We start from the raw sequence: 11,858 nt of genomic DNA, 5'->3' as shown, positions 1-11,858 counted from the left end.
TTATCTAATATGTAACTAAACGAGACAATATGTGTCTTTTTCTTGTCTTGTCCCCCTTGTCTGTTTCTCAGTACACAGCTCTTCAAGATAATTGGGACAGGTGGGGTACCTACTGATACCCACCCACACCTGTGGACATGGGTGTGGGTGGGGGGGTCTATTTAAGGAATGTCAGTGGTACACCTCAAGGTGATAAGTAAGCAAAGTGTAGCTGTGTGAAACACGTCCACCTCTGTTCTGGCTTTTGCACTTGTGGTGTATGTCATGTTATTTATATGGAACATACAATAAATGGAATTCAATCATGTCGGTGTGAAGCCAATCCTTTTCATAAAAAATCAATGAACTACCTATGAAAATGTTTTTTCTGCTGTTCAGCAATGCTACACATCTATACCTGTACTATCAGGACAAGTTCAGGGAGGATATCTGAAGGTTAAAGAGGATATCTGTATGTAATATGAAATTGGTAATGCATAAGATTAACGCTAACATCTCAAAGGTTGAAGACCTTGAGAATAGGATGCGTCAGAATATTGTGTGGATACTAGGTCTTCCTGAGAAGGTTGAGGAAGTAAATCCCTGTGCATTTGCAGAACATTGGATTTTGGAGGTAATCAGGAAATGTATCCCCCCTTCTGGTAATCCCCCCAAACCTTTTCCTGTATGGTGGCTGAACTACAGAGATAAAGAGAACATCCTGCACAGGGCTAGAGCACCCAAGTAGATCTTTTTAATAACTCTTAGACCATGTGCTTTCCTGATTTTTCTCTAGCGATGCAAAAACATAGAGCCCATTTTCAAGACATTAACAAACAAATGCAATGCCTACACTTATATAAAAATGTTGAGTCAGCGCTTAGTGAACAAATGTACAGCTAGCACCAGAGGATAATATGCCCAATACCCCTTAGTGTATATAGATGTGTAAGGGTGCAGTGTTAAAAAAATATGACATCCAAGATTGTATTCCTCCGCCGTATTTGACTCCTGCAGGAGAACCTTTTTTCCTTTGGAAGAAGCGTTGATTCCTGTTCATTATCTTGACTAGTGATTTGGATTTATCCTGTCTTACTGGTATGTTAATGCCATAGACAAAGAGACCTTGTCTTTGTGGCACTTTAAGATTATTGTGTCCAGGTTACAAAGTTCCCTTAAGCCATACATGTCTTTTGGGGTGGCTTCTCTGACGTGGTTTTTGCTTAAGTGAGGTCATTTTCTGCTTCCCTGAGTTCTTTACAAACACAGGGTCCAATTAAGGGCTATATATCCTCTCTGTGACATACTTATACTTTGCGAAAGACTGTTCACTTGGGGGTTCTGGTGGTCCTTTTGAACGGTGCTTGCAGTTTGGGTGAGAGCTTATTGATTATATATATATATATATATATATATATATATATATATATATATATAAAATATGTCTTCTGTATATCTTTAATAGACCTTTATGGTCCTTATAAATAATTTTGGTATTTTATGTTGACTGAATATACTTAATGCATTTTTTCTTTGTCTATTTATAGTGACATTGTACACAAGGTTTATAATAAGCTCCTGAGGAAGCCATGCTTTTGGTGAAACATGTAGAGCTGAAAATACCATGTACTACGATCGTATGAATTATTCATGTTGAATGTTGATTTTAACATTTTTAAATGTTCATTTATAAAATTTTGCAAATTTTGTTTATTGCTACTAATGTTTCTACTATGTGGTGCCTTCTAATGAGACCCCTCATCCTTGGATAAAAAGCTTATTGCTCCTAGGTAAATTAGCTCTTGTGTAAATAAAAAATAAACAATTATCAAACAAATGATATAGTATCTCACAAAAGTGAGTACACCCCTCACATTTTTGTAAATATTTAACCACTTAAGCCCCGGACCATTTGGCTGGTAAAAGACCAGAGCAATTTTTGCAATTCAGCACTGCATCGCTTTAACTGACAATTACGCGGTCATGCGACGTGGCTCCCAAACAAAATTGATGTCCTTTTTTCCCCACAAATAGTGCTTTCTTTTGGTGGTATTTGATCACTTCTGCGGTTTCTATTTTTTGCGCTATAAACAAAAAAAGTGTGACAATTTTGAAAAAAAAAATTATTTTTTACTTTTGTGTCCTGGGGCACTAGATTGATGTTGGTCCTACAGCAGGTTATCTCCCCAGACCAAACAGGGTTTATGCCCAAAAAGGCCACGGATATTAACTTGCGCAGGGTTTTCACCCACACTCAGCTGGGCCCAGATATTTCCAGCGGTGGAATACTGGTCTTTCTAGATCTGGAAAAGGCCTTTGATTCCGTGGATTGGAATTACATGAGGGTGGTATTGGAGGTACTTGGATTCGGTCCTAGGTTCTGGAAGTGGATCGACATTCTATATCATTGCCCTACAGCAGCCATAAAGTTGAACAATATGTTATCCAAATTTTTTCCAATATATAGGGGCACTAGCCAAGGATGCCCTTTATCCCCGGGTCTTTTCTCTATCATGATCGAGCCCTTGGCAGCGGCCTTGTGAGCCTTTGAGGAGGTACAAGGGATAACGGTGGGTAGCCTGACTGAAAAAACGGCACTGTATGCGGATGATATGGTTCTTTTTTTGCGAGACTCTAAGAATTCCCTGTCGGCAGCTTTAGACATCCTAAATTCCTTTGCTCGCTTTTCGGGTCTGAGGGTCAGCTGGGGGAAATCCCAGATTCTATCACTCAAGACGCCATCCCCCAGGTGTGAGATTCCCACAGATTGTCCTTTGCAGAGGATAGAAGTGATTAAATATCTGGGGTTACACATATCCAACTCCGTATCAGACTTTATTGCTTTAAATGTCGATCCACTTCTGACTAAACTAAAGTCCAGGCTACAGGCATGGCAGAATTTACCCTTGACACTCATAGGTAGGGTGAACTTAGTGAAAATGAAATTTTTGCCTCTATTTCTGTATATATTTCGGAATTCCCCTGTTTGGATTCCGAGATATATATTCAAAAGAATAGATCAGCTCAAAATGACTTTCCTGTGGCAGGGACGACACCCCCGCATTAAACTTCGGGTGCTACAACTGCCGTGGAAGCAAGGGGGATTGGCGTTCCCAGACTTTCATAGATATTTCTTAGCAAGTCAGCTAGTAGTCGTACATAGGTGGTTTGTTATGCCTGAGGATGACACTGCTAACACTCTAGAGGCAGCGGTTGTTGGTTCTTATGAGGCACTAAGGAAAGGGGAGGGGGGGAGAAATTGCGCTCGGTGTTCAATTTAAAAACTGAAAAACGTGAAGTGAGTCCTGCAGCTAAAACACAATAACCCCAATACAAGGGCACACAAAATGAACAATAGATAAAATAGTGTAGCGCTGGACTAAAAATACGCATATAATGATATATGCAAATGGACGGGGCCCATAAATGTGTAAATAAAGTGACTAGTGAATAAAGACCATATAACATTCAGTCTAAAATGATCAAGTGCATGTATAGTGACACTAGAGATTAATCAAGTGCACCTGCATATATTTAAAAAAACAAGAAGTGATATGAGAGTAAATGTAAAAGTGGCAAACTTCAGGTGAATAAAATGAACCAATGTGACAGCAAAATGTATGAAAAAGATATTATAGCAACACAAGACATCTAATCACTAATAGTGCTAATAAATCCTAATGCTTAGTGATCGCACATGAAAAGGAAATTAAAATGAATATATAAACAGTCCCAAAAAAATCCAAAGAACAGGTCCCAAAGCGTAGTGACACTCCAACACAGAATCTGGTTCAGTGTTCCACCGCAGCTGTTGCCCACCACCAAGGGAAAAAAAGTTGGAGGCTTACCGGACAGCCTGCGACCACCCTTATTCAGGGGGGTCAAAACAGGCTCAGTAGAAATATGTGGGTCCAGATGATATCCTCACCAATAATCTCCAGGTGTTCTCCAGGTATCTTTTATGGCAAGGAGATACCTGGAGAACACCTGGAGATTATTGGTGAGGATATCATCTGGACCCACATATTTCTACTGAGCCTGTTTTGACCCCCCTGAATAAGGGTGGTCGCAGGCTGTCCGGTAAGCCTCCAACTTTTTTTCCCTTGGTGGTGGGCAACAGCTGCGGTGGAACACTGAACCAGATTCTGTGTTGGAGTGTCACTACGCTTTGGGACCTGTACTTTGGATTTTTTTGGGACTGTTTATATATTCATTTTAATTTCCTTTTCATGTGCGATCACTAAGCATTAGGATTTATTAGCACTATTAGTGATTAGATGTCTTGTGTTGATATAATATCTTTTTCATTCATTTTGCTGTCACATTGGTTCATTTTATTCACCTAAAGTTTGCCACTTTTACATTTACTCTCATATCACTTCTTGTTTTTTTAAATATATGCAGGTGCACTTGATTAATCTCTAGTGTCACTATACATGCACTTGATCATTTTAGACTGAATGTTATATGGTCTTTATTCACTAGTCACTTTATTTACACATTTATGGGCCCCGTCCACTTGCATATATCATTATATGCGTATTTTTAGTCCAGCGCTACACTATTTTATCTTATGAGGCACTGAAACATCTCCCGTTTCGGGGTTTCAGTGCCCCATATAGGCTCACGATATCCATGCATGCGACCAGTAGGGCGTGGGTGGCAGTGACCAAGATGGGCAATGCTTCTGAGATTTCTCCTCACACACCACTTTGGAAGAATCCTAAATTAACACACTTCTATGAGCACCCAGATCCGATCATCTGGACTAAATTTGGTATTAAGACACTGAAAGACAGAGTGGGTGGTGGGGAACTTCTACAGTTTGACGCCCTTAAAACTAAGTTTAATCTTCCCAACACTCATCTGTTCCATTATCTTCAGCTAAGACATGCATACAATGCCCAATTTGGAAATAATGGAATTACCCCGAAAATGAGTGATATTGAGTCTTTACTGAGGAAGGACACTTTGGACAAGGCCTTGTCTACAATATACAAACAACTGTTCTGTGGGGGGGGGGGAGATCTCCTTGCAAAGTGTAGGGTGATGTGGGGTGAGGTGTTCCCCCAAATGGAGTTGAGGAGCTTCCTTCACAAAGCGGCTGACTGCTAACCTCTATGCCTTATGGCATCGGATGTCTGTGAGTGTATCTCTATGAGATTAGATCTGCTCGGTTTTATGAGAAATACTTCACTGCGCAATGATATATATTTTTTGTGTTCTTTTACATAAATCCATCACATGTTGAAACTACACATGGAGAAAAAGCGCTATACTGTTTCTTCAAGCCTGGGAAAAGAAAACTTTATATTCTTGCTGAAAGGAGCTTCTTGACAGGGCTGCTAATTGTCATAGCAGTTAGTCCCTCAGCTTTTTGATGGAAGGATTGTTGGGCTAATTGATCCAATTCAACTTGATTTAACAGCTTTTTCTGATCAACTTGTACATTCTAATATTCTCCCAAGTGCACTTATTTGATTATCAGCACCTGCACATAACAATATTGTATGTTTATTATTTATTATTCTTTATTTTTTGTCACTACAATTTATTGGATTTGTAATTTTCTAAAAAAAAGCACTTTTCTAAACCCATTAGAGAGGCTGTGTTTACACCATTATATACTGGGTTTATTATTATTATTTTTTAGGCACCTTTACCTAATATACTAGAGAGGCTATGTATGCACTTCATGCACTTTGTTCACAATTTGTATACAATTTTAAATCGTGCACCGCTGATATATATTAGAGCGCATCAATATTATTATGCTAATTTTTTAATAGTATATTTCTGAAGTATTTAGATTGATAGCGGCTTAATTTATTTTCAATCTCTGTCGATTTCACGTCCATCTCAGCGCTTGTTTTTTTTCCTTATACACTTTGGACAAGGCCTTGACTACAATATACAAACAACTGTTCGGTGAGGGGGGAGATCTCCTTGCAAAGTGTAGGACGATGTGGGGTGAGGTGTTCCCCCAGATGGAGGGGGATGACTGGGACGATGTTTGGGACATTAATTTTACTAGATTGGTTTCTGCTAGAGACCAACTAATTCAATTTAAATTCCTTCATCGCATATATCTTACTCCAGCTAGATTAGCTAGGATGTTCCCTACCCGGTCACCTGGTTGCTGGTGGTGACGTTCCCTCACTGCTGATTTCATGCATATCTTCTGGAATTGCTCGAACATTCAAGCATTTTGGAAGGGTGTTACAGAATGTATAGCAGAAGTAACAGCCATTCCTATACAGCCCACAATAGAGGTGTGCCTTTTGGGGCTGGTGGACAATCTAGCCCCAAAGAGAGTAACTCGTACTTTGCTAACGATCCTGATCTATTACGCTAGAAAAATGATAGTGTTGTCATGGAAAAAGCCTAATCCTCCATCTGTGTCAGCGTGGAAGGGTGTGGTGAATAGGGCTGCACCTTTGTACAAGGCTACATACATTAGCAGGGGCATAACAAAAATTTGATAAAGTGTGGGGCAGTTGGATGAATAGTGAAACTACAGTAGCAGATTGAGTGGTACCTAATGGAATATGCTTACAGTGGGTTTTAACATGTATGTAACTATCTGACATATCTTACATTTTTCATTGATTGATATTGTGAAAAGGTGGCCTAATTACTATTATCTTAATTTTTTTTTTCTTTTCACTGAGCGAAGACCTGGAGGAAGGAGAGAGCCAATGCTGAAGAAATGTAAATAGTTTATTTTGTGTGTGGCCCAATGGGTCTTGCATGTACCTGTTATGCTATGTTAAAAAAGCAATAAATAAAACTTAAAAAAAAAAAAGTGTGTCCTAGAGCTGTGTTCTAACTGTGGGGGGGATGGGCTATGTGTGACATGACACTGATCACCGCTCCCGATTGTAGGGAGCTGTAATCACTGTCCTGTCACTAGGCAGAACGGGGAAATGCTTGTTTACATCAGCATTTCCCCGTTCTTCCTCTCCGTGAGACAATCGCGGGTATCCCTGCGGACGAGTCCGCGGGACCCGCGATCACACTCACGGAGATCGCGTCGGGCATGCACGCATGCCCACAAGCCGCATCTTAAAGGGCAACGTACAGGTACGTTAATATGCCTGTACGTGCCCTTCTGCCGAAGTATATCAGCGTGAGCCAGTCGTCAAGTGGTTAATTATATCTTTTCATGTGACAACACTGAAGAAATGATACTTTGCTACAATGTAAAGTAGTGAGTGTACAGCTTGTATAACAGTGTAAATTTGCTGTCCCCTCAAAATAACTCAACACACAGCCATTAATGTCTAAACCGCTGGCAACAAAAGTGAGTACACCCCTAAGCGAAAATGTCCAAATTGCACCCGTAGTGTCAATATTTTGTATGGCCACCATTATTTTCCAGCACTGCCTTAACCCCCTTGGGCATGGAGTTCACCAGAGCTTCACAGGTTGCCACTGGAGTCCTCTTCCACTCCTCCATGACGACATCACGGAGCTGGTGGATGTTAGAGACCTTGCACTCCTCCATCTTCCGTTTGAGGATGCCCCACAGATGCTCAATAGGGTTTAGGTCTGGAGACATGCTTGGCCAGTCCATCACCTTTACTCTCAGCTTCTTTAGCAAGGCAGTGGTCATCTTGGAGGTGTGTTTGGGGTTGTTATGTTGGAATTTTGCCCTGCAGCCCAGTCTGAAGGGAGGGGATCATGCTCTGCTTCAGTATGTCCTAATACATGTTGGCATTCATGGCTCCCTCAATGAACTGTAGCTCCCCAGTGCCGGCAGCACTCATGCAGCCGCAGACCATGACACTCCCACCACCATGCTTGGCTGTAGGCAACTTGTCTTTGTACTCCTCACCTGGTTGCCACCACACACGCTTGACACCATCTGAACCAAATAAGTTTATCTAGGTCTCATCAGACCACAGGACAAGGTTCCAGAAATCCATGTCCTTAGTCTGCTTGTCTTCAGCAAATTGTTTGCGGGCTTTCTTTTGCATCCTCTTTAGAAGAGTCTTCCTTCTGGGACGACAGCCATGCAGACCAATTTGATGCAGTGTGCGGCGTATGGTCTGAGCACTGACAGGGTGACCCCCCCATCCCTTCAACTTCTGCAGCAATCATACATCTATTTCCCTTCTGTGGACTCCAGTATTAGGCTGTAGGTCAAACTCCACTAGGAGAGGGAAAAAGCACAAAGACATACTGATGGCATGGTTGTGTCTCACATAGGCATCAAACTGAAAACCTCTGCATTGTAGCATGATCAAGAGCCCAGCAATCTGCCAGGAACACCTGTCCTAGCTGGCTACAGGGGCCATGCTTTGTCTGACCATTGTTCTGATTTGGACTCCTACCTTCTGATTCACCATGAGCTCATGTTTATGTCTTCATGTTGCCAGTGCAGACTTTTTCCTGATCTCTGTGAACCTTGTCGGCATCTATTAATATCCCTGCTTTCCCTCCATTCCCTCTTTTTGCAACCAGTGGAATGAACCTAGGAGTCAAAACACGGGAGTGTCAAGCATGGCATCCAAATCCTTTTGAGGGGAGTTTATGGTGAAGGATCCCTACTCTGTCACTAAGAAAATTTTACTTTTTTCTTATCCAGTTTGCCTATTAACCCTCTTCTGTGTTCTCTCCTATCTCTTTTATTCACTCTTTCTACAGACACTTGTCTCATGATCTAGCTCATCCCGCTGATCACCAGCTTGTTACAGATTAATTTTCTTCTCCTTCTGCCCCTGTTTCTCTTCATTTATTACTGTCATTCACAAATTCCTCTTCCCTCCATAAACTCTTTCTGCATGATCTACTTATGATCTCATTATTGTGATGAGATCTCTTCCGCATAATTTCCCATGTATCTTTTCTCTGGTTGATTTTTTGTTTTAGTAAAACACGTTTTAATATTATGAAGCCATCAGAAATATGTTTTAAATAGGAACTGAAGTTTTATTAAGCAAAAAGTGTTTTTTTTTTAAAAAGTTAAACAGCAATTTAAGGACGGTTTCTCGGGTTACTTCCACTTACAACAAAGCAAGAAAATATCGTACATTTACAGGTTATACTGTATTAGAATAACCAATCCATATTTGTCTAATGCTTGAAGACAAACTAAGTAAGAAATAAAAACAGAGTGTGGCCTGACATAACCACCGTGGCAAGCCTCCATCCCTGATTACATGTAATGCAGAAAAAAATGGTCGTTGAACTTTAAATGAGGCATGTTATGAATCAAAAAGTCACAATCTAAATAACATAAAATGGTACATGAACAAAAATATTTATTTTACAAGTTGAAACATTTCATAATTTCAAGGTACACAATACAATTGGTATAGAAATGGAGACCAAAAAGGCCATGCTAAGCTGACACATGACAAATAAAAAGTGAAGCTTGATTCACAGAGATGAGTATATAATGATGTTTGCACACACAGGTACATAATGGGTATTCCTTATAGAAATCAAGATGTTGAGGGCATGATGTAAACTCTACGCACGTTTCGTGGATTTGTCCACTTGTCAGGAGTACAATGCCAAAAATACATATAGATCTAAATGAAAAATAGTAAGACTGCCTAGGTTGGAAAGGGAAAAAAAATCTTGAATTCTATAAGGAATACCTATTATGTACCTGTGTGTGCAAATATCATTATATACCCATCTCTATGAATCAAGCTTCACTTTTCATTTGTCGTGTGTCAGCTTAGCATGGCCTTCTTGGGCTCTATTTCTATACCAACAGTATTGTGTACCTTGAGATTATGAAATGTTTCAACTTGTAAAATAAATATTTTTATTCATGTACCCTTTTATGTTATTTACATTGTTACTTTTTGATTTGTGACACGCCTCATTTAAAGTCCCACGGCCATTTCTTTCTGCATTACATGTAATCAGGGATGGAGGCTTGCCACAGTGGTTATGTCAGGTCACACTCTGTTTTTATTTGTCAATTATATGGTTGGAAGACACTCCGGTCTCTAGTGATCTGACATACCACAATTTTATTTTAAATATATACTTATATACTATTTACATTTATTTATATTGAGGTTAGCATTTCATTTCCTATCATATCCTATTACAACATTCCATGGCTGGCCATTTTTGTTCTCACATTTACCAGCTCTGACTCCACCAGTGGGTGGAGGTTGCCAGACTTTGTTGGTTTCCAGGGCTGCGATGCTTGGCAGGACCTCCTCTCCCCATCCCTGTCTCGGGATGTGGGCAGGGTGTGTCGTCCGATAATTTCCCATGTATCTTTTCTCTGGTTGATTTTTTGTTTTAGTAAAACACGTTTTAATATTATGAAGCCATCAGAAATATGTTTTAAATAGGAACTGAAGTTTTATTAAGCAAAAAGTGTTTTTTTTTTTAAAAAGTTAAACAGCAATTTAAGGACGGTTTCTCGGGTTACTTCCACTTACAACAAAGCAAGAAAATATCGTACATTTACAGGTTATACTGTATTAGAATAACCAATCCATATTTGTCTAATGCTTGAAGACAAACTAAGTAAGAAATAAAAACAGAGTGTGGCCTGACATAACCACCGTGGCAAGCCTCCATCCCTGATTACATGTAATGCAGAAAAAAATGGTCGTTGGACTTTAAATGAGGCATGTTATGAATCAAAAAGTCGCAATCTAAATAACATAAAATGGTACATGAACAAAAATATTTATTTTACAAGTTGAAACATTTCATAATTTCAAGGTACACAATACAATTGGTATAGAAATGGAGACCAAAAAGGCCATGCTAAGCTGACACATGACAAATAAAAAGTGAAGCTTGATTCACAGAGATGAGTATATAATGATGTTTGCACACACAGGTACATAATGGGTATTCCTTATAGAAATCAAGATGTTGAGGGCATGATGTAAACTCTACGCACGTTTCGTGGATTTGTCCACTTGTCAGGAGTACAATGCCAAAAATACATATAGATCTAAATGAAAAATAGTAAGACTGCCTAGGTTGGAAAGGGAAAAAAAATCTTGAATTCTATAAGGAATACCTATTATGTACCTGTGTGTGCAAATATCATTATATACCCATCTCTATGAATCAAGCTTCACTTTTCATTTGTCGTGTGTCAGCTTAGCATGGCCTTCTTGGGCTCTATTTCTATACCAACAGTATTGTGTACCTTGAGATTATGAAATGTTTCAACTTGTAAAATAAATATTTTTATTCATGTACCCTTTTATGTTATTTACATTGTTACTTTTTGATTTGTGACACGCCTCATTTAAAGTCCCACGGCCATTTCTTTCTGCATTACATGTAATCAGGGATGGAGGCTTGCCACAGTGGTTATGTCAGGTCACACTCTGTTTTTATTTGTCAATTATATGGTTGGAAGACACTCCGGTCTCTAGTGATCTGACATACCACAATTTTATTTTAAATATATACTTATATACTATTTACATTTATTTATATTGAGGTTAGCATTTCATTTCCTATCATATCCTATTAAAACATTCCATGGCTGGCCATTTTTGTTCTCACATTTACCAGCTCTGACTCCACCAGTGGGTGGAGGTTGCCAGACTTTGTTGGTTTCCAGGGCTGCGATGCTTGGCAGGACCTCCTCTCCCCATCCCTGTCTCGGGATGTGGGCAGGGTGTGTCGTCCGATGCATTAAAGTCATGCACACGCCCCGCTCATGATGTCATTCGGCGCTGCGAGCCGAGGTGTTGTTTTTCCACCTAGCGCCAGGGACAGGGCAGGTGTGGACTCACTTCTAGCATTCACACCAGCTTTGTGATTCGCCATCTCACCTTCCTCCTTCCCTATTGACGTATGCATGATGCTGGTGGGGACCCGCCCACATTCTTGGGTATTTGGAGTTCACTCAGGCAATCACACTAGTAAAGTTT

Source organism: Aquarana catesbeiana, linkage group LG05 (genome assembly GCF_042186555.1).
Source record: "Aquarana catesbeiana isolate 2022-GZ linkage group LG05, ASM4218655v1, whole genome shotgun sequence".
Classification (NCBI taxonomy): Eukaryota; Metazoa; Chordata; class Amphibia; order Anura; family Ranidae; genus Aquarana; species Aquarana catesbeiana.
This window is presented reverse-complemented; position numbering follows the sequence as displayed.